The 21,555-nt window shown below is 42.2% G+C and overlaps 1 pseudogene across 1 annotated transcript; it reads left to right on the forward strand.

Moving 5' to 3' along the window:
• The first annotated feature begins 13,234 nt into the window (after positions 1–13,234).
• Positions 13,235–16,965, forward strand: LOC147612808 (putative polyamine transporter At1g31830 pseudogene; annotated as a pseudogene). The gene is made up of 2 exons (XR_015263532.1): positions 13,235–15,604; positions 16,488–16,965. The product of XR_015263532.1 is annotated as a putative polyamine transporter At1g31830 pseudogene (transcript).
• The last annotated feature ends 4,590 nt before the right edge of the window (positions 16,966–21,555 follow it).

A 21,555-nucleotide genomic window follows, 5' to 3' on the forward strand; every position in this document is an offset into this window, starting at 1 on the left:
CATAATACACTACTGTGTTGTGCTCAAGCTTCCTCATCTTCTTGAAGTTGTGTGTGCATTCCTGCAACCCTAATTCCAACAATTGGTATCAGAGCAGGCTTCCTCCTCCCGGGCAGCATCACCGGCACCTGCCGCTTCATCTCCTCCGATTGCGACGAGGTTTCACGAGCGACTGCAGGTCATTTCAGAATTTTGATCTGAGGTCATTTCGCCCTCCGTTTTTGCATTCCAAGTACTGCGCAGGCAAAATCGTCCTACTGTGCAGATTTTCTGTCAAGATTAAAATCTGCAGGACAGGTGCCCATTCGTCTGTTTTGGGCTGTGCTACATAGCACAGGTCGATTTTATACAGGTTTTCCTCTTACAGACAGCATTTACATCTAGTAGTACAGTCATTGGCCATGGCTGACAACAATGATGTATTCCGCATGTTGGCTGCTGAGGATAAGTTGGATGGCACCAACTATCCATTGTGGGCATATATGATGCGACATGTATTGGTAGCAAAGGGGTTATGGAACATTGTGCAGGGTATTGATGCACGTCCTATTGTGGCTGGGAATGCTGCAAACACATCAGAAACAGGTACTGTTGATGATGGTGCAGGCACAAGTGCTGTAGCAGCTGTTCGAGAACCACCACTTTCAGCAGAGCAGATTCGTTGGGATGGTAGAGATGCGCAGGCTCATGCCTTGATTGCGCTGTCTGTCAAACGTACCATTATCCCACATATTCGCTCCTGCAGGACTTCTAAGGATGCTTGGGATGTACTTGCCACATTGTATCAGGCAAGAAATGAGGCTCGTGTTGCTTATCTCCGAAAACAGTTGGAGAGTGAGCATATGAACGAAGGTGATTCTATGGATAGCTTTTTGACAAAGATCAAGGATTTCAAAGAGCAGCTCATTTCTGCAGATGAAATCCTGTCAGACAGTTCACTTGTGCAGACTGTTTTGAATGGTTTACCAGATTCTTATCAGGGTTTTGCTTCCACTCTTCGCTTGATGATGAAAGGCAATCCCAATGCCTTATCATTTGAGGAGTTAGTTTCTGTTTTGCTGCAAGAAGACCAGTCAAGGCAAAACAGGAATATTATGCGTGTCGCAGATCAAGCTTTTGTTGCTAGTCAGAGAAGCGGGAAAGGTAAAGCTGGCTTTTCTTCTAGTAAGCAGAAATCTGCAAATGCTGCGCAACCAAAGAAGGAAGACAAAGATGAGAAGAAGGGTGACAAACAGAAGACATTTTGCAAGTACTGTAAGGGAAATGATCATGTCATCAAAGCGTGTCCTAAGCTGGCTGCGAAAGAGGCTAAGAAGAAAGAGGCTGGTATGGCTGTTGTTGCAGATGCCTCTCCTTCTAACAATGAATCTGCTAATGTTGTGCTAGATACAGAATGGGCATTCAATGCGCAGTGCAGTTATGACCCATCTTTGCATGACACATGTATGTCTGCAGTAGATTCAGATGTATGGTACTTTGACAGTGGTGCCACTAAGCATATCACCTCGCAGCGCAGTTTATTCACCTTCCTTGAGTCTGCTCCCACAGGGAATACTGTCACTTGTGCCAATAACTCCTCTTATCCCGTTGAAGGAGTTGGACAGATTGTGCTGAATGTTGCAAATGGCAACACCTTTACACTTTTTGATGCATTGTATGTGCCAGGGATCAAAAAGAATCTGCTGTCAGTCTCCGCATTTGCCAAAACAGGTTTGGTTATAAAATTTGTGGATGACAGATGTACTGTTCATGATCTCTCTTGTGGTGACATCATTGTAGCATCTGGTTCACTATGTCGAGGGCTGTATAAGCTCAATATGGATGGCAAATGTGTAGAGGATTCAGCATGTGCTATTATGGATACGCAGGCTATTTCAAATGCAAAACTGTGGCATGCACGTTTTGGTCATCTGAATTTTGCAAGTTTGCTGCGCCTGCAGAAATCTGAAATGGTGTCTTCTTTGCCTAAGCTTGAGGCACCTGTCAAGCATGTTTGTGAGGGCTGCATATTGGGTAAAATGCAGCGTGCTTCCTTTCCCAAAGATGGATCAGTGAGAGCTGAACGCAGATTGCAGCTTGTTCACAGTGATGTTTGTGGTCCCATGCAAACTCCATCATTTGGAAACTACCTTTACTTCGTGACTTTCATTGATGATTTTACCAGGCATGCATGGGTATATCCTTTGAAGGCAAAGTCCGAAGTGTTTTTGTGCTTCAAACAGTTTTTGGTTATGGCTGAAAATGTGTCACAAAGTAAGATGGGCACCCTCCGTTCAGATCGAGGGGGGGAGTATATGTCTTCAGAATTTAATGCATTTCTGGCTGAGCGTGGGATAAAACACCAATGTACAGTGCCGTATACACCACAGCAAAATGGTGTGGCTGAGAGAAAAAACAGGTCTCTCATGGAAATGGCAAGATGTATGGTTAAGAGTCAAAGTCTACCACATGGTTTTTGGCTTGAGGCTGTCATGTGTGCCACTTATGTACTAAACAGGTGTCCCACCAAAGCATTACAGGTTGTCACTCCATATGAGGCTTGGCATGGCCGCAAGCCATCTGTTGGCCATTTACGTGTTTTTGGTTGCCTGGCATATGCATTAGTGCCTGTGCAACATCGCAGAAAATTGGATGACAAAGCTGTCAAATGTATTTTTGTTGGATATAGTGCTGAGAGCAAAGGCTATCGTTTGTATCATCCACAGACAAAGCGCATTTTGGTTAGCCGTGATGTTGTATTTGTGGAAGATGCAGTTCAGCCCTTGGTTTCATGTACTAAGGAGACAGATATCAGCTCACGTGATGTCTATGATACATTGTTGCCTCTTTTCAGTGGTGCACAGTCAAGTGCAATACCTCATGAGGCAGTTTTTCAGCCTATGCAGGTTTTAAATGATGGCACAGATCAGCCTATATCTGATGCAGATGTGCATGATGCACTTGAGGATGAGAGACAAGAGATTGAGGGCTCTAGGAATATGCCTAGATGGCTGGTGCAGACTTTGCGTGACAGCAAGTTGGATGCCCCTTTGTCTAGTCGCACTCGTTCTGGCTCTCATGGTGCCTCTTATGCGTCAGATTGTTATGCATTGGCTGTTTCTAGTATGTGCAATGAAAGTGAGCCTGTTTCATTTGATGAGGCACAAAGTTCAGAAAATTGGATGGCTGCTATGCAAGCAGAATACGATGCTATTATGAAGAATGGTACATGGTCTTTATGTGACTTGCCCCCTGGCAAGAAGGCCATTGGCACTAAGTGGGTATACAAATTGAAGCGTAAGCCTGATGGCACAGTGGATCGCCATAAGGCTAGGCTTGTTGCAAAAGGTTATGCTCAAGAGAAGGGCATTGATTTTGATGAGACTTTTGCTCCCACATGTCGTATGACCACTGTTCGTAGCATCTGTGCATTAGCAGCTCATAATGGTTGGAATGTACATCAGCTGGACATAAAGACTGCGTTCTTAAATGGAGATTTGCATGAGGAGGTGTATGTATCGCAGCCTCGTGGTTTTGTTCAAAGAGGGCAGGAAAACAAAGTGTGCAGGTTAAAAAAGGCTTTATATGGTTTAAAGCAAGCTCCACGAGCTTGGTATGAAAAAATACATGCATATTTGACTGCACATGGGTTTCAGAATAGTCCAACAGAAAGCACTTTGTATGTTAAACGTGTGGATGGTGTACATCTAATCATTGCTCTCTATGTCGATGACATGCTGCTCACAGGACCAAATGAGAGTCATATTGCTGATTTTAAGGCTGATTTGAATGCCTCTTTTGAGATGTCAGATTTGGGGCATTTGCATCATTATTTGGGGATACAATTTAAGCAGTGTGATGGAGGTATTGCTTTGTGTCAGACAAAGTATATTGAAACATTGTTGCGGAGATTTGGCCTTGAAGACTGCAAGCCTATTGCTACTCCAATGGAGACAGGTTTGAAGTTGAGTCTTCATGATGCTGGAGATCACTTTGATGTCACACTCTATCAGACAGCTGTTGGTTGCCTCATTTATGTATGCATTACGAGGCCAGACATTCAGTTTGCAGTCTCACAGGTGAGCAGATTTATGCATAGCCCAGGCATTAAGCATTGGCAGGCAGTGAAGCGTATCTTTCGCTATTTGAGTGGTACTCGGCATCTTGGGTTGTTTTATCCCAAGGGGGGATCATTGCCGCCAGATTTACATGTTTTTTCAGATTCTGACTGGGCTGGTTGTTATGACACACGCGTGTCCACGAGTGGTTTTTGCTTCATGCTTGGAAGCTCATGCATATCATGGTTGAGCAAGAAGCAGCCTACTGTGGCCACTTCTAGTTGTGAAGCTGAGTACAGGGCAGCTTTCACAGCTACGGTTGAGTGTGTGTGGCTCAGACGCCTTATGGCTGATTTGGGTGTTGGGCAGCCATCTGCCACCACCATCTTCACTGACAGTCAGAGCGCATTGGCAGTTGCGCGGAACCCAGTGTTCCATGCTCGTACGAAGCACATTGAGGTGCACTACCATTATGTCAGGGAGAGACTCTCTGCAAGAGAGATCAGTTTGGCTTATGTGCCAACACAGGATAACCTTGCAGACCTTTTCACAAAGGCTCTGCCTCGTGAGAAGTTCGAAGCTTTTCGCAAAGCTTTGGGCTTACTCCCTTTTGTGGATTCGTCCACATAGCTAGACACTTCCCTATACATGAGTGCTAGCTCTTGTTCACCGCATCACTCCAGGGGGGATTTGTTACCATATTATAGTAGTGATGTGTGTGAACACACTTAGGACCGCCGGGGCACTTTTTCCCTCACTAGGAGGTTTTTTTCCCCGTGCATTGTATATACGCCCATTATCTTCTAGGGCTAGTTATCTTTCATTTTTGGCACTCATAATACACTACTGTGTTGTGCTCAAGCTTCCTCATCTTCTTGAAGTTGTGTGTGCATTCCTGCAACCCTAATTCCAACAATGTTAAGCTAAACATACAACCTTGCACACAAGAGAGGGAAAGGAGAAGAGAAACAACCATGCAAGGGTTGAGTCATAGATTAGCACTTAGCCAACCCAAATGTGGGTTAACTCCCCTTTGTGAGGCCACTAGGGGCTCACTCCACCACCACTTGTATCACTCAAGTGAAGATTCACAAGCTAGGTGGAGAGCAAAGAAGGAGGGAGTTATGAAAAACTCAACCTTCACTCCATGCCAACATGCATGCAAGAGGGATCTTGGTAGAGATACAAGAGAGGGGAGAGGAGAGGAGAGGCTAGATTAACACCATCCCTAACATGCACACACCACAACAATCAAGCAAGCATCTCAACACAAGAAAGCATCCAAAAGCTCAAGAGAGTGTGTGTGTGTGTGTGTGTGTGTGTGAGAGAGAGAGAGAGAGAGAGAGCAAAACTCAATTGAAACTAATGGGATTGTCCCTTTTCATATTCCATAAAATGTATGATATACAAGAGCTCTCATTTTACAATGGTTGGCTGCCCATTTACAATTGGGGGCCCAAAACTAGCTTCCTAGCTCTATGTACATCTCATTCCTATGAAGGCATTACACAAGCCATAAGCTCGGTCATCCCATATCTCTTTTATCACTCAGCGCTTTGCATGGTTACAAAAAGATAAGTTACAAGATGCGTGGCCACACTTGAAAAATGATGTTAACCGGAGTGGTCAACAACTGGTAAGTCTTTCACTCCCCCAAACTACCACTAGAACTAAACCCACCAAGAATATGGATTGGACTCTAGACTGAGATTGGTTTACAAAGGTGCTAAGCCCACATCTACCCTATGGTCCACACCAATCTCATATTCTTAAGAGGCGTGGAAAACTCTTAGAAAACCCACACTCACACAAGAAAACACTTACATTCAAATTTCACAAGAAATACGTTTAATGAGTGTTGGGTATTTTATTCCTGATACTTTTATAGTAAATAACCAGTTGGAGTGCAGATTTCATGTCATATGTAGGAGCACTCCAAGGCCAGGTAATCATTGGAAAAGAGTGGATTGATACCACTCATTTTGCCAAATCAATTGGCGCAAAGAAACGGCCACCATGGAAATCAACGGAAAAAAGGCCACCGTCCTCTTGTGTCCCCAAGAGGATATCATACACACACCCTCACCTTTGATAACCCTTCCCCCTCATGCCCCATCCTCATCACCGGTAGTCTCCCCTATTACCACACCCCGTGCCTCACTAAAGCTGGTCGAATGAACACTGTTGGGAACCCTCCAACAATTACAATCAAGCCTCGTTCATCGACAATCCCCCTCAACTCTACATCCTCGACCACCCACACTGCAAGAACCCCGACCACCCACACTGCAAGAACCCTGACCTCTTACCTTTATCTTGACAATCAATGCTGGGTGCCCAAGAACCTTGACCACCCACACTGCAAGAACCCCGACCTCTTACCTTTATCTTGACAATCAATGGTGGGTGCCCAAGAACCTTCTTGCCACTCAGGGATTTTACGAGATGACTACACATAACTATGGATCCCCAAATGACCATCTCTGCCACCCAAGCGCAAGAAGCCAACTAAGCCAACAAAACTAGCCCTAAGCCAAAGCTTTAACGTTGGCTCATCCTCGATGCTTGTTACGAGCACAAGGCTACTATGAAGACAACATCGCCTTTGGCTACACAAGAATGCCGCATATGCTCATCCCCCACAACAACTCCCCAAGAAGCTGACAAAAAGGTCCCACGGCCATTAGTTAGGCAACCGCAAGTACAATAAAGCCATCAACGATGGGTGCCTACCAACGTGCTCAAAGCTCAAGGCTTCCATGAAGGCGACACCAACCTGTGGCTCCCAAAGCCACAATCAAAAGCTTTTCCTCCGCATCGACAACCTACTCCTCACTTAATGCATTGTCGACCCAAAACCAAGAAGCCGCAACCATGGACCTTCATCACTCGACAATGATGGGTGCCCAAAAATCTCTTAGAAGCCCAAGGCTTCCATGATGGCAACTCCATCATGTAGCTCCCACCACATAGCCCTCAGTGGTTCACCCAAACCACACCAACCAAGCCAGCACCTGCCCAATTGATGAAGATGGTTTGGCAACCAATGGAGTCCCCTCCTCCTCAACTAAATCTTACGGACTTGCTCACACCCAACCCATGGACACTCAAACGCTTAATTCACCCAGCCCTTTCCACCCAAGGAGCCTCAACCATGAAGCTCCACCCTGCTCCTCAACTTCGTTCTCACCAAGACAAGGGGCAGTGCTACAAATGGCATAGCTTATCCAACCACTCAAAGGCAAGATCATTAATCTAGCTAATCAGTACAAAACCCTCTTTAGGGGTATTGACCAATAAACACCTGTTTTAAAAAAGAAAGAGAGTCTCTAGGTGATTAGGACCATGGTCACACCTTTTTCCCTCGCCCATGCACAACACCTACAATTCTCCTCGGGCTTTGTCCTATGTGCACACACTGCACAAAGCTTCATCATCGACAACCATCCAGATACATCTCTGGATGGGGGGACCATGGTGGGCGCAATCCTGGTCAATGGTACAATCCATTCTTAATCACCCTCGCTTCACCCGAATAACTGTGCTTTATGCCTAATCCATCTTACCCCCCCTAGATTCTTCTTCGGCTCAACCCCATGGATCCTCACCATTAACTACCACTCCTAACAACACAGGATCCTCATTCCCTAAGCTACAATGATAAAAGAAGACAAAGCACAAAAAGACAAAGAGAGAACACCGCACCCCAATAACTCAACACCCACGGGAGCCAAGATACTGATTATGATATCTTCACAAAGATGCTAGAGCTTCAAGTAACATTGCCATCAACATACAGCATCTCGGAGCACAAGCAGTTTCCATGCACATTGCCTCCTTGTCCCTTTGGAATTCCCCCCTTGCCATTGCTTACTAACACCATTGTTTTACTAACCGCTCCTTAGTAATACCATCTACCACTTGGATACTGGTCATTAAGTATTCTGTGCTAGTCTACTCATTCAAGTACTCTGACTCCTCTAATGAGGATGTCCAATCGCAAAGGCGCCAAAAAAACTAAATACCAAAAATAAAATAAAGAGTACTACTGGGTACATACAAGAAAGCAAACTCGTAGGAGCCCATCAGACTAGCTAGATACTTAATCGCATGTACTCCACTAACTTCTTTCCATCTTACTAACTCCCCCCACCCCCTCTCATTTCCGGAGAGATAGGGGAACCAACCACGTGCGACACTTCCTAGCATGCCTTGACACCTTCTCACCGACACGATCGAGTTTAGGAAGGGGAGTATGTTAACCACATATTGGTTAACACATTCATTTACGACAACTATGTCCACACACTCATGTAATGGGCATCGGCACTATATTGCAAATCCCATCATTTGATGAGAGAAACGCCATGAAGACGCTCCCAAGTATTAAGCTTCAAAGGAAAGACAAGAGGATCTTGGTCAGTTGGCCAAACCATAGAGAAAAGCCTTATAACTATGTTTTGGGCACCTTGGGTCACTTACTCCCGGCCTAGTGGGAAAAAGCTTGGAATTATAAAAGCTAATTTCTCTTGTTTGTAACTCATTCTCCTATTTGTGCAATAGAAGTGGAGTATTCTCTCTCCCTCTCTCTTGCAACTCTAATCTAGCATGTGTAGTGTGCTTAGGGTTAGAGTTTAAGAGTGATTAGTGCTAATCACTTATTCTCTCATGCTTCCCTCTTGCTTGAGTGATCAGGCTACCAATGCCATCGTCTTTTGTGGATATCCCACACGATCTTCGTGAGAGAGATCGCACCACCCATTGGATTAGAGCAACCACCTCAGTGTGATAACCAGCGTGGGAGGAGGGCGGTGACGAGCGGCTACAGTGGAGCTCTTAAGCCTAGCTCAAGCTCGGTGGATAGGCAACTTCCCATGACACGTTAGGGTGAGCTTGACATTATGTAATTGGTTATGTGTGCTTTGGGTCACTTACTTTGTGGCGACCTAGTGAGAAACGTCTTATGAAGTATAAAAGCTAACTTTTCATGTTTGTAATCATAGCCCCACTCATGCAATAGAGATTAGTGTTCTCTCTTGCACCTTGAATGTGTTTAGAGTAAGGGCTTGGGATATGCATTGCCATTTATCAGCTTGTCTCTTCTCTTCTTCTCTCTTCTCACTTTCTTAATCATTGCATAGCCACTAGGTTCTCACTAGGATCGCCACATTGAGCTTCATGGGGTGAGTGGTGGTTGCATCACCCATTGGAGGAAGAACTGCATCAATGTGATGGGAGAAGTATGTTTGTAAGAGGACTCCCATTTGTGCAATAGAACCCTTGACAAAAAAGGAGTGTTAGAATTTCAATGCAAGGATCGAGGAAAGGTTTATTTTTGCAAGTGGGTCCTATTGTTTTGTAGGGTGTTTATTGGGGGTAAGGTTTATTTTTGCAAGTGGTGCCTATTGTTTCGTAGGGAAGTCTATTGGGAATTCGATCTTCTTGAAGAAGAGTAAAGTTGCTTTTTGGAAACAATAGTGTTATATATATATAGTCCTTCACCAAGTTACAAACTCATATCCACAAACTCTATGCCCTGCTTTACAAGTCCTTGTTAGGTAAACTACAAATCAGATTCCACCTTTCATCTTCCAACATAAAAGAAGACTGCCCCCAGAAGATTTCATATCCTAGTTGTATACATGCCTCAATCATAGCTTTAGATGTGCACCCTTTGGGAGACTGCCTCTCCAACATATCACCTTTTGTCCAAATTTTTACTACTGGCCTAGTTCTCACAAGGTTTTCAATAAATGCAACATAAGTGTAGACAGATTGCTTCTCTTTTAAATACCACCTCTTTGTCTTTGGCCCAAACCACAATGGTTTTGTTTGCACATCCAGCCTTGTATACTCACCTTGAAACATACAAAAACCTGTTAGGATTAACTAGTATGCACAAAACTCTCCCTAGTTGATATATAGGTCAAGCTATGTCCATTTGTAGGGCCTACATTAGCTCTGCCATCTCATCCTTATTCAGCTTGTTCACATAATAAATAGACCAACACATGTATATACATTTATGCATCAACTCTATCACATCCACCCCAAGAGTGATTTCTTTCCGAAAGACTATGCAATTTCTGGTATTCCATATCTCCCATAAGCAGCAAAACTTGATTATGTTGAAGATCAAATTAGCAGCCCCATCACTGGCTGCCCATGTCCCTAAGATCCAATCCCCCCACTGGCCTTGGATTCCTATACTACAAAAGACCCACTTCCCAATTCTTCCCCCTGCCCCTCTAATGGCATGACAATCCCAAAAGGCATGTTTCCCATCTTCCTGGGCAAAAAACTTGCATCTAGGATAGCATCCATTAGTAAAGTTTCTCTGAAGTAGCTTGATCCCAATAGGTAAGGCCCACATGCATACCCTCCATATAGGAAGACCTGATACCTACCTCCCATATTGCTTTCCATCTCCTCCTCAAGCTATTGGGATTCTAGTGTACCCTACATTCACCTTACTTTTCCTTAACTCCTTGTACAGTTCTCTAGTTGCCCCTTTATCCAGTTTTACACCCTTATTCCAGGCCCAATCCTTAACCCAGTAGGATTCATCAAATGTTGTGGATATCCAATCTTTTTGTGCCTCATCCACCAGTACGTGCCTAATTAATTGCCCTTCCCTTGAAGAAAGTCCAAAGTCCTCTTCTAGCTGCTCAAATTCTTTCCACCCCACTATTGAGACTAATCCCAACAATCTGCCAGCCTTCTTAGCCCTTTATTATTTAGTTCTTAGTAGAGCTAATGTCGTGGAGGGCTAAAGGAGGATTGAACTTGTTTCCCCAGACTTAACAAAGAATTCCTTGATGCTCTGCAACATCCATCCCAGACCATCAGCCCCAAAGCCTCCTTCCATTAGCTGCATAACATCTTGTAAAAGGGGGAGCCTGTAGCTTTAAGGGGGGCATAAGAAAGCAGCTTATCCCTCCATCCTAGTCCCTACCACCTACCTTTTGACTAGATATGAGAATCTTCCACTAGCTCCCTTACCAGCTTGGTCCATATCTCCTCTTGCTGAAGACACTGAAGGGGGAGTAGAGCAGTCCAGTCTGTAGTCTGAGAGGGTAAGTGCAAAATACCAATACCTCCTTCACTCTTGGGTAAACATAATTTGTCACAGGCAAGCCAAGCTAAAGTTTTTTTATTGGCTTTCCCATTCCTCCACCACAGGAAATCCCTTATAGGACCCACAATCTTCTTCCAGTGACATTTGCCAAATTCTAGAACATGACACAGGAACATGATATAAGCATTTAGCACAATATTGCAGATTGCTACCCTATCATGAAAGGGAACTCTAATACCCTCCCACTTCTTCAGCTTCAAGCTAAACCTCTATAAAGCCCAGACAGTCAATTGTTTATTTGTAACGTCTACCCTAAAGGGAACTCCTAAGTATCTAACAATCTATCCCCTCTTAATAACCTCACATCCCCATCTCTCCAAGTTAAAATCATTATCCTCAAACAGACTTATGATCTTAGACTTATGTATATTACACCTGGAGCCAGAGGCTTATGCAAATTCCTATATAATAGACAAAGCTTGTCTCAAATTGTCATTATCTGCTTTCAAGAAAAGTAGCGAGTCATCAGCAAAGCATTGAATCACCAACTGCTCACCATTTCTCAATTTTAGTCTAGTCACCCTACCTTTTAAATAGGCATCTTCCAAAGCCACTATCTAAGAATGAGAGGCAATAGCAAATAGTAGGGGGGCAAGAGGGAAACCCTACCTCACAGATCTATTAACTTCAAAACCCCCCCACCACTCTTCCATTCAACAACAGTTTAAAATGACCACCCAAGGTAAGAGTATCAAGTAGCCATCCTAATTCCAAATCCCATCCTCTCCATTACCTTGGCCACAAATGACCAATGAACCCTGCCACCATTGGCCTTCTCTAGATCAAGTTGCCAGCAGTATGCACTTCTGATGGGGTTTCATGGCCACATCCCTCCATAGCATGGCTGGATAGATATTGTCATAGATTGACTTGCCTTTTATAAAGCCATATTGTCTCTTAGATATAATTTCTTGAAGAACAAGGGTAATCCTCAATGCAATGACTTTGGCTAGGACTTTATCCTAACAGCTTATTCTCAGCTTGAAACCTTCTACTTGAACAATCTTCTTTCAAGCTAAGAGTGGAACCTAGGAATTCTACCCATTTCTTGGCAATCATATCAATTCCCCCCAATCCTTGCCCATTTTCATCTATGATCCTCCCCGCCACTTCGCTGTTGTTTTTTTCCTCAAGAGATGTTTATCAGGTTTCCTTTTCTTACTCAAGGTTTTCCATTTTAGCCTACTTTCCTCTTCCCTAGCAAATTTTTCATCCTCACATTTCAGGCTTGTTTCGGACTTGAGATATAGTTTAGTTTCTTCTTCTTTGAGATTCCCTATTTGTCTCTTCTTCTGCAAAGATTCCATCAGTTCACTCCATCTCCTCCTTTCATGTCTTCTTTCTTAATCTCTCAATTTCCCAACCCCCCTAATGATACCTTGCATCTCATTAGCAAAGGATCTCCAGGATCCCTCAGAAGTCCCTCTCTTTTTAAGTTTCCCACAATGGCTTCTTCAGTATTAAAAATAAAAGCTCATCCCTGAGTAACAAATTATTAACTCTCAATTTCCTTGTGGAAAATTGATTCAATTTAACCAAAATGGTGCTCCCCCCACACCTATCTAGTTGTTTTTCAACCATATTAAAATCCCCCAAGAGGATACAATGGCCCTGAATATTCAGATTAGCAATCCATTCCCACATTCCACTTCTAACTTTATGATTATAAGCACTATAAATACACCATTTCCCCATTAACTTGAGTCTCAATTACGAAAATCCTCCCATTTTGGATGGTTAGCAACTATATTGGGATTTAATTTTTTTAAAATAATAGTCATCATGATCTTCACTTCAATATATGGGCTAATGCAAATGTTACCTTTTAAAGATATTTAATAGTCATCATGATCTTCACTTCAATATATGGGCTAATGCAAATGTTACCTTTTAATGCAACAGAAAGGGCACTTATATTATTAATCATATAAGTGCCCTTTCTGTTGTCATGGTCTGCGTCTGAAGTAAGGGCAAAGGAGAGATGTAGGTTTCTCAACGAATGAGAAGGCGCCACCTCATAGACGTGGATAAAACTTGCATTTCCAATGAGAAATGAAAACTAAATCACGCTAGATGCATACCTTTCATCTTTCAAGTGCAGGGTGCATGCATTGCTTCATAGCATCTCAGTGCTGAATGTTTCTGATTTATATCAGATCTGTATCGCTTCATGGCAAGCATCTAGATCTGGTCTTTCGGTTTAGATCCGTTGTGGCAGGATTTATCCAGTTAATCTCAACTTAAGCCTCCGCTGCGTTGGGCTAAAGCTTCTCGTAATCGTCTGCTGCAATCGTGCACAAGATGACCATCTGTAAAGTTTCAATTGTGAGCCCCGTTTAGCTTCGTTTTGGCACAAGAAACCGGCTCTTCAAATGGCTCGTTTTAATTCGTCGAGTTAGACTTGGCGTGCAGGAGAAGCAGGCTTTGAGTTTTATGTACAACAAACAGGTGACTTCTTGCTTAATTCTTTTTTGTGGCCCGACGGAGTTTCATGTATGACGAAGAGCAAATTCTGGTGGTGTTGTGCCAAGTTCAGCTATTTGTTTACCTGTGGTGTCTGACCAATCTCAACGGATTAAGAAACTTTGCTGCGCAAGCAGGGCACGGGTCATCTACTTGTTGATTTCACATTTGGGATTCTTATGTGCACATGGGTCATAGATGCAATGATGATGCAGCTGTCTGATTAGCAAGAGAAGCTTTCTTTTAACCTGAAGTTATTCTAACACATTGGTTTAGAATACGCTTTATTAGCTGCAATCCCTCATGGATTATCTGGCTTATTTAGAGTGAATAGACATTGTTTCAAGCACTCGTAGGAGGCATCCTACGCATGTGGCTCATTTGAATTGCCACATGAATGGCACAAAGAACTTCAGCACTAACGGGAAACCAATATCGAGGCAATAATTTAAAGCATGGCCGAGTCTGGCTTTTCTCCTGAATCTGAAAGCATGCCCATTTCACCAGAAAGTAATGCAGGCAACACCCATTACACTCCAGCTCAGAAGCTCACTGTTCTACCTTTGATTTTCCTGATATTCTATGAGGTTTCAGGAGGGCCCATTGGCACCGAAGAGTCCGTGCAAGCTGGGGGGCCATTACTGGCCCTTATTGGCTTCCTTCTCTTCCCATTTGTATGGAGTGTTCCAGAGGCCCTCATAACAGCTGAAATGGCTACGGCTTACCCAGAGAATGGGGGCTATGTGCTGTGGACTTCTGCTGCATTTGGGCCCTTCTGGGGCTTTCTTCAAGGATGGTGGAAATGGACAAGTGGAGTCATCAACAATGCAACCTACCCCATCCTCTGTCTTGACTACCTCCAATCCATTTTGCCATTGGTAGAGGCAGGGCTGGGCCGTGTTCTTGGAATCTTTGTGTTTACAGGTCTATTGACTTACCTCAACTACAGAGGCTTGACCATTGTGGGCTGGTCAGCTGTCATCTTGGGGGTAGTTTGCCTACTTCCTTTTGTTATCATGATAGCGTTTGCTATACCCAGGTTGGAGCCAGCCAGATGGTTGAGCATCGATTTGGGCAATGTAAGCTGGAGGCAGTATCTGAATATCCTTTTTTGGAATCTGAATTTCTGGGACAATGCTAGCACTTTGGCAGGGGAAGTAGAGGAGCCAGAGAGGGCCTTTCCGAGGGCAATTTTGGGTGCTGGCGTGTTGGTGGGATTTTGTTATCTTCTGCCGCTTTTAGCTGGCACTGGTGCATTTGATGTGGTGAGAAGTGAATGGGAAGATGGCTTCTTCGCAGTTCTGGCAATGAGGCTTGGTGGGCAATGGCTGCAATGGTGGATGGAGTTGGGGGCAACCCTATCATGTGTGGGGTTATTTGCTGCGCAGATGAGCAGCAGCTCTTTCCAAGTGCTGGGCATGGCAGATATGGGCATCTTGCCGGCTGTGCTTTCATCAAGGTCAACATACGGCACCCCATCCATTGGCATCCTCCTCTCTGCAAGTGGGGCCTTCCTCCTATCCTTCATGTCCTTTCAGGATATAATCCAAGCTGCCAATGCTCTCTACAGCAGTGGTATGCTCTTGGAGTTTGCTGCTTTTCTCTGGCTCAGAATCAAGGAACCAGCTCACCCCCGCCCTTTCTGTGTACCTTTTGGCACAATTGGAGCCTTTCTCATGTGCTTTCCACCATGTGCTTTGCTTGTGTTTGTACTAGCCCTCTCCTCTCTCAAGGTGATCCTAGTCAGCTGTGCGACCACAGTTGTGGGGCTTCTCTTATATCTGTGCCTCGGCTATTCTAAGAGAAGGAATTGGATGAAGTTTTTTGATAACTACTCAGGCGAAGGGTGTTTCGGGAGAGCATACCCTGTGCAAAATCAGGAAGCCGAAGGAGGGAAAGAAGAAGAGGCAGCATTGCTTCAAAGTTGAGTTTTCAACAAATAGACAAATTCGGAAAACTAATACAGGTAGAGTCACTGTATTGCTGCTTTTCATTTAAGCCAAAAGCAGATGCTTTATGTAGTTGTGATCATTGGCCACATACATAATAATGTGAACTTGCCCTTGCAAGTTTTTACCCCCTTTTAAACAACTTACATGTCTCGTAGTGGTGGGAGGAGACAGACATTTGACTTTTACCATGTAGTCGTTTGAAAAGAGAGATTTCTTTTTCCACTTCTAAGCTAGACCAAACTCTAGGCTCTCGTAAAATTAATAAAATACTGCTCGTCTGTAAAGCTCAACCATTGCACCTGCTGTTGCTACCGTAGCATCATATGGCTCAGTTTCTCAGGCATGAGGAAAACTGTACATGATGGAGCAGCTTTTCAACATATAGCTCACTAACCACAACTACAATTGAAACTATATAGATTTAACTGCGAGGAAGTCGATAGATAGTTGAGCCTAATGTTCTTTATCACATTATATAAAGCTTGCCATGAAAAATCTTATTCACCGTTGCAGTCTTTGTGATTGATTCCATCAGCAATGGTTAGCTAGCTATGTTTGCATAGACCCAGAAACCCCCACGTGGAAAATTGCAAATGCGAGCATGCATATGAAGCAGGCCTCTTTCTACGTTCGCTAGATTAAGCATGCAAAAGATCTATTGACTCGGATAGAAGTTAATGTGTACAGGGAAACTCTCTGCTTTTATGATCACAGTCCTAGGTTGGCTAATAAAGACTAAGAATATTGGGGTTGTTTTAAATAGAGGCATTTTTGGCCATGCACAAATGAATAGTCTCTTTAAAACAATGTAAGTGTGGTAGTTTGGCAATGCTCCTACCAGGGAAATTCCTTTTGAACTTACTCCATGTCTCCTGTGGTACCTTGTATGCATCAAAGGTTGTCTTCTACAGAGGGACTAATGCCAGACACAAGCATTGGACTCATGAAAAATGCAGCTGATTCCTTCCCTTGAGATGATGAGGAAGAAGCAAAAGCTGCATCATGTGGGGTGAAGACTCATGCCAGACATAAGCATTGGGCTCATGAAAAATGCGGCTGATTTCTTCCCTTGAGATGAGGAAGAATCAAAAGCTGCATCATGTGGGCTGAATCCTCATCCAACAAATACTTCTCTTGTGTATCCCTAATCCAATCTTTATGCACTTCCAATATGGTTGCCAAATGAAAATGCCCACATTCTTGACATTGAACCTGCAAGCACATTGTAGAACTAACTACTTAACCTTGGCCGCCAACTCCATGGAGTATCTTGGACTATCCACTTCCCGGTGGTAGCTTCAATGGTTGGAGGGTTGGTCCATAGGATCCAACATCTTCCCTTCTATTAAATAAAGGCTTTAACATTACTTCGTTACTTTCTTTTCTCAAAAACGTATGGTACTTAAAAGTAATAATGATCAATTTAAATTTATAAATCGAAACCTTTTCATGGAGGAGTTGTTCAAGAGGAAGATTTATTCAAGTTTAAGTAGTGGATTTGCTTTTAATCATAGACTAACAACAAAGTGATGATCGTTTTCTCTTGAATGAAGAGTATGCATGCAATGGCAGAACATAGATTGGGCCCATTGTTTGATTTGGTGTTTTTTTGGTCAGTCTTAAAATAATTTAAGTCTTTGGGTTTATGAATAATGTATGGCCAAGCACGGCAACAACTTGTTATAGGAAAAGGTATGACTTAATGCATACTTCAAACTTTAATAGAAGCACAAGAGACTCAAGAAGCAAATCCTCACTCATCATAGAGTGATTTCATGTGAAATCTTTTTTTTTGGTATGGATTCATGGCTTGATGGATAGATGTTTCTAAGTAATTGAGCCTCTTTCATAAGAAAAGGATATATTTTACGGATCATTGAAGTATTGAGAAATGTCTTAAGTTACTTGCATTCCAATAGTTAAAAGAGAATGGTTGATCTAGCTACCCAGAAAGGCCAGGAAGAAATTGAGTAACCGATGCCAAGAAGATAAAAGTCCCAAAAAACAAGGAACAGACTGAGGGAAACCAAGAGGCCTGTTGTGACAGGGGAATATGACCGCTTATTCCTGATGCAACCTACTGAGGTTCAATGGTTTATGCATGTAGCATACACCAGAAAAATACGGATCTAACGCAAAACAAACACAGCGCACAGATCACTGAACACTAACCAGGCTCACCGCTTAATAAACAGTATAAAAAAATGATGCCTTAACAGATAACGTTAACGATCATAGCGTATGAAATAGAACTGAAATACACAGAAACGTAACAGGAAGATGAATGCACGAGAGAGATAACAAAAAAGAACGGTCTTACTTATATCAATCCAAAACAGAAAGTGATATAATCGGCAGGCCAACCTTTTGCAAGGCTCATGACTCATCCATTTATAGTGCGTGCTTGCAGTATTTGTCTCAGTACTATGATGATAAGATGCGTTGGCCTGTAATAAAGTAGGCAGGCCTTGATGGTTGGCGGTGCTAACATGCGGCTGTCCAACAGGCTGCTGTGCGGCGCTAGCCCACGGCTTAGGCTAGCCTATACGGCTAACACTTGGCACACCCAGTGGGTCAGATTCCCAATCCAAAGACTCGAACCCACAATGTTGCCATCTTCCGGACTGTTAGATACCTTTTAGCTTCTGGCAAGTTCTGATCACAGCTAATGGAGATGTTAGTGATGACCTCTGGTTTAGCGCTTGTAGAGGTGGGATCCTGAATGCTGTGGTAGCATGCACATCTTGGAAATGTGGACCCGAAAGGGCGGAGGATGACGAACGCCTTCCACGAGATGAATTCTGGGGATTGCTTCCTGAAAGCAGACTTCTGGAAGAAAAATTTCGAGGTAGTACTTACTTCTTCCTAGCGTACTTACTTGCCTTGAGTTCCTTAATGTGAGCGAGGATCTTGGCGATGTCATGGTTGTCAGTTTGCTACTGGTCTTTGTTAAGCATTATCATGGTGATTAGTCGCTCATGTAGTTGGTCATAGTTCTTCTGGAGAGCAGTGGAATAATCCTTCAACATTTCCAACAATTGCAGTCTTCCTATATTGATATGCATAGAAAGATGCATAATGGAAATTTTTTTATTGTAAAAGTGTTATTTTCATTAAAATTGATTTTATGCATAGAAAGATGCATAATGGAATTTTTTATTATTATAAAAGTGTTATTTTTATTAAATTTAATTTCTATGCATAGAAAGATGCATAATAGAATTTTTTATTATTATAAAAGTGTTATTTTCATTAAATTTGATTTTATGCATAGAAAGATGCATAATGGAATTTTTTTAATTATAAAAGTGTTATTTTCATTAAATTTAATTTCTATGCATAGAAAGATGCATAGTGGAATTTTTTTTGTTATAAAAGTGTTATTTTCATTAAAATTGATTTTATACATAGAAAGATGCATAATGGAATTTTTATATCAAAATTAGAATTCTCTTAAATTCTATGAGAGAGAAAATTCTATCGTTTTATATTCACACGGATTGTAAAAAGAAAATTCAGGAAATCTATCGTGATAGAAATATTCAAATAAATAATTAACTTATTCCTCATTGAAATTCGTATTAGAAATCAGTTAAGTGAAAATTCAAAGAATGAAATTCAGTAAATTAGTAACTGAATTATCAATCCTTTTCGAGAAAGATAGTTCAGGAAAAATCTTATCAGACTCGAACCTTGAATCAGACTATGACCAAGACCAAACTCTTTCGAGGAAAGAAGATGTGACCAGTTTAGAAAAATACACTCAAATCTCCCACCAAATCTAAAACTAGGTTTGAGACCCTTTAAATTGATATGTGGATCAAGTTTACAGAATTCGAGGAATTCTGTTATGAAATTCAGAATTACGATCATAAAGTTTTGGGGATACTGATTAGAAATACTCCTTGTATTCAATTGAAAATCAAACTGAAAACTTACATAGAAACCCTGTTTTCTTAAAGGACTGTCTTACGCCAGAATGCTGGAGGGAGCATTTGTGTTCAAAGGAGGATAGCTCACACGACAAAGCCTACCTCGGTACGGTTAAAATGGTGCACTTTCGGTATGATGGACAAGGGCTGACGAACCGGTCCCTGAGTGAAGTGCTAGGACACCTAAGGAGGATCCTGGAGGGTTCTAACGACCAGGTGATGCACGGGCTCGCGGTGCCTAGGACACCCATGCATATATCATGGAAGATATGTATGATGGACAAATGATTATTGTAATCTCTTAACTGGATCTCGTTGTTGCTCAGCTGGTCTCAACGGAGAGTCTAGTGATTCTGTTTTTTTATAAACAAGGGACGTGGAATTTTTGAGTTATGACATCTGTAATCTGTTACTGGATCTCGTTTGCTGACCAGCAGCTAGTCTCAACGGAGAGTCTAGTGATTCTGTTTTTTTAGAAACAAGGGACTGGATGGAATTTTCGAGATATGACATTTGTAATATATACCAATAACTGTTTGTCAATGGATTATTTTATATGTTAAAGTTTTTAAAGAGGAGTGTGTGCGTATCTGTATTCGAAAGCAAAAGTTAAGAAAGGCATTCAATTATGGGTGGGTGAGTAATTGTCTGGTTTTACAGATTCCAATGGTTGGGTGGTGGCTAACCCATGGGCCGGATTAGGTTGGAATCAGTGGAGTTAATAATAAAATCGAAATAATAGGAATACACTTAGAACTCAAGTAGTTAAATAAAAATTTAAAGACTTTCTAAAATGATTAGATCAACGGGTGTGCCTGATTTCGGTTAGTAAAAAAGCGTGATTTCTTCAAGTTAAGTCTATAATAGTTTTCCTTCTATCTGGTTTAATCAGGTGAAGGATAGTTTAGCGTCTTAACCCCATTAGAAAATTTGTTAAGAAAATCAAAAAGGTGGAATCGTCCCCGTTTTTCGGGCAAGGAAAATTTTTCCAGTTTTGGTTTCGGAATGACCACCAGTTTAGTCTCGTGTCCGGACATTTGAGGGCACGGCCCCGAGTGGGAAACCTGCCCTGTGCAAGAGGAAGATACTTCGGCTGTAGCAACCAGGAATGCAATGCACAGAGGGGGCAAAGGGGTCTCACATCTGGTATCAAAGCGTTGTTGTAAAATTATGAAACAACAGCAAAATTGCCTAAAATTCTAAAGTAAATCTAGGAAATAATGTTTTCACATGCTAAGATTATGTTTGAAATGAATTCATAAATTGAAAACTCATAAATTGAACTAGATTTTTCGATGGATACCCCAAATCTGTCTAGCATTCCTGGACTTTCCCAGAGTCAGGATATGATCACCTTTGCCTTCGAAAATCTCATCAACTCCGCTATAACCCGAGAAAGCAGAGTGAGACTCGCTCGTCACTTTGAGGATCTATACTTTCCTGATCAATAGAGCGATGTCAGCATATGTGGTTTTCTGGAGGGCGAAGTATTAACATCAATACCAATCAGCGTCAGAGAATCAGACAGAATATCTCGCTAGCCATGATCTTTATAAGGCTAGGAGTTATTCATTATGTCCAACTCTATAATCATTTACCCCAGAATTTTAGAATTTCTTGCCAAATTTTTATGCCAAATTTTTAGACTTCTTAGCCGCTTTATTCCTAGGGAAAGAATTATAGCACCATTATCAGTGATGAATCGTGTATATCATAGCATGTCTCCATCATAGTATCGCCTTTTTATGCGTACGCGATTGAGGCAGTGACTTTTGGAGCCGGGACGCTCTATGTATATATCAAAAACTTTTGATAATAAATGATGTTTTGCAAAAGATTCCAAATTGTTTTCATGATTGTGAATATTGGTTAATAAAATTATCAGAGTAAATCTTGTTTTTAAGAATTATGATGGAATATTTATTTGTTTAAGAAATAAATCTCAAAAATTAAATAGTCATAAATCTGATGTGACAAAGTTAAGTTAACAAAAATCTCATTTTGTCATAATCATGAGGCGCATTCGTAAAGCC

Source organism: Cibotium barometz, chromosome 45, assembly GCF_041138505.1.
Source record: "Cibotium barometz isolate CiBa-2024 chromosome 45, ASM4113850v1, whole genome shotgun sequence".
NCBI classification, from domain to species: domain Eukaryota; kingdom Viridiplantae; phylum Streptophyta; class Polypodiopsida; order Cyatheales; family Cibotiaceae; genus Cibotium; species Cibotium barometz.